Consider the following 2,500-nt stretch of genomic DNA (forward strand, 5'->3'; position numbering starts at 1 on the left):
AAGACAGGCAAAGCCTCCAAGAGGATTTGCACAAAATTTCAGCTTGGTCGGATAGATGGGAGATGCTCTTTAACGTAGACAAGTGCCAGGTCCTTCAAGTTGGAACAAAAAATAAGTAGTTCGATTACGAAATACGCGGCATTAAACTCACAAGCGTTCAATGCGTTAAGGACCTGGGGATTAAAATCGCGTCAAACCTCAAATTCTCACATCAATGCATCGATGCAGCAAATAAAGCGAACAGAATGTTGGGCTTCATTAAAAGAAACTTTTTATTCAAGAATAAAGATGTAATACTTCCGCTCTACAATAGTTTAGTCAGACCCCACTTGGAATATGCGCTACAGTTTTGGTCTCCCCACCACGCAAAGGACATTGCTAAACTAGAAGGTGTTCAGCGTCGAGCAACAAAAATGATCCCTTCCTTGCGCAACAAATCCTACGAAGAAAGGCTTTCCACCCTTAACATGTTCTCTCTCGAGAAACGTCGCCTCCGAGGAAAACTGATCGAATGTTTTAAAATACTTAATGGTTTCACGAATGTAGACAGAACAACATTGTTTATGATCGATGACACTTTGCGAACGAGGAACAATGGCACAAAACTCAAATGTAGACAAGTAAATTCAGACTGCACCAAATTTTTCTTCACCAACGTTGTAGTGCGAGAATGGAATAAGCTCCCACCATCAGTGGTCCAGTGTAACACGATTGACTCCTTTAAAAACAAGCTCGACCGTCACTTCCTTGAACTTAATATTAACTAAAGTAGAAAAGCAACGTTGTGGAGCCATCTGATTAATGTAAAATCACTTAGGTTTAAGGACAGACCACCGAGTCTGGACCATGGGGTCTGTGTGGTCTGATTTTATATGTAAATCTATGTAAATCTTTCCTTTCTTCTAATCTCTTTATCCCTCGTCTCCTTCCCCTCCCCTCTTCCCTTTCCTTCCCCTCTTTGCTCCTCTTCCCCTTTCTTTTCCATTCCCCTCTTTATTTTATCTCTCATTCCATCCCTTCCTATCATACTTATCCCTTTCATTCCTTCTCTTCCCTATCCTTATTTTTCCTTCCTTACCCTTCCCCTCTATTCCCTTCTTTCCTTCCTCTCCTTTCTCCTATCCTCTCCTTTTCTACTTTCTTTTAATATAACTATCCCTCTTATTCTGTCTCTCCCCTCTCATTCATTCCCTATCCTTCCCCCTCTTCCTTCCCTCCCCTTTCTCTCCTCTTCTTTCCCTTCATCCATCAACCCTCACTGACTCCTTGCAATGGGCTGTATAAAGATAAGCGAAGAAAACGGGGGCCATAGAAGGGGCTTTTTAAGGGGGAGCACAAGTAAACCGAGGCATTATGGCATTTCGTATCACCCTTAGACTGTCCATCACCCTTGCTAGGACGGGGTGTAGGGAGGGTGAGGGGGGGTGAAGGGGTGTAGGAAGTGAGGAAGAAAGGGAAAGATATAAAGAAAGGAGAGGAAGGAAACGAAAAGGAGGGAAAAATATGAGAGACAGGAGGGAGAGGTAAGAAATGAGAGGGAGAAAGGGAGGTGCAGGGAAGGAGGAAGGAGAGGAGTGGTAAAAGTGGGGAGAGAATGAGGGAGAGAGGGAAGGAAAAGGGGGAAAAGGGAGGAGGAAATGAGATGGGGAGACAGAGAGAAAAAGAGATGAAGGAAGAGAGGAAGGAAAGGGGAGAGAAAATGAGATGGGGAGACAGAGAAAATAAGAGATGGAGGAAGAGAGGAAGGAAAGGGGAGAGAAAAAGAGGGGAGACAAAACAAATGAAGAAAAGCAAAGGAGGAAGGAGAAAGGAAAGGAAGCAAAAGTAAAGAAGAAGGAAAAAAGGAAAAGAAAGAAATATAAGAAAAATGACAAAAAATGAAAGGGGAAGGGAAAGTAGGAAAGAAAGGAGAGGGAGGAAAGAAAGGAAAATATAGGTAAGAGGAGGAAAAGATGGGAAAGAAAGGGAATACAAGAGAGGAAGAAAAAGAAAGAAATTAAAGAAAAGAACGAAAGAAAGAAAAAAAAGAAAAGAATACAATAAAGACAAAAAAAGAAAACGAAGAACGGGCTAAAAGTTACAACCATTATCCCATTTTCTGTCTGCCTTTTTCCTCTTCCCGTTTTCTTTAATACTTTTAGGGGAAACTTTACTATTAGTGTTACGACTATAGCCCAGTGTTAAGGGGCGTAGAAGGGAGAAAGAAGAGGGGGAAAAAGAGGGGGGGGGGGGGTTGGGATGCTTCTGGCCCCTCCCCCCTCTCCACCCCTCTCTGAATAGCTATCTTCTTTACTACTACTACTACTACTACTACTACTACTACTGCTACTACTGCTACTACTACTACTACTACTGTTGGTATCGTTTTCCTCTCTTCTTCTCTCTTCTTCATTCTCTTCCTCCTCCTCTCTCCTTTCTCATCCTCTTCGTTCTTTTTCCTTCCTTCTGTTTTTATTTATTTTTATTTCTCGTTTTGTTTTCTTAATTTCTCTTCGGATTT

The sequence above is a fragment of the Eriocheir sinensis genome, chromosome 19, assembly GCF_024679095.1.
Source record: "Eriocheir sinensis breed Jianghai 21 chromosome 19, ASM2467909v1, whole genome shotgun sequence".
NCBI classification, from domain to species: Eukaryota; Metazoa; Arthropoda; class Malacostraca; order Decapoda; family Varunidae; genus Eriocheir; species Eriocheir sinensis.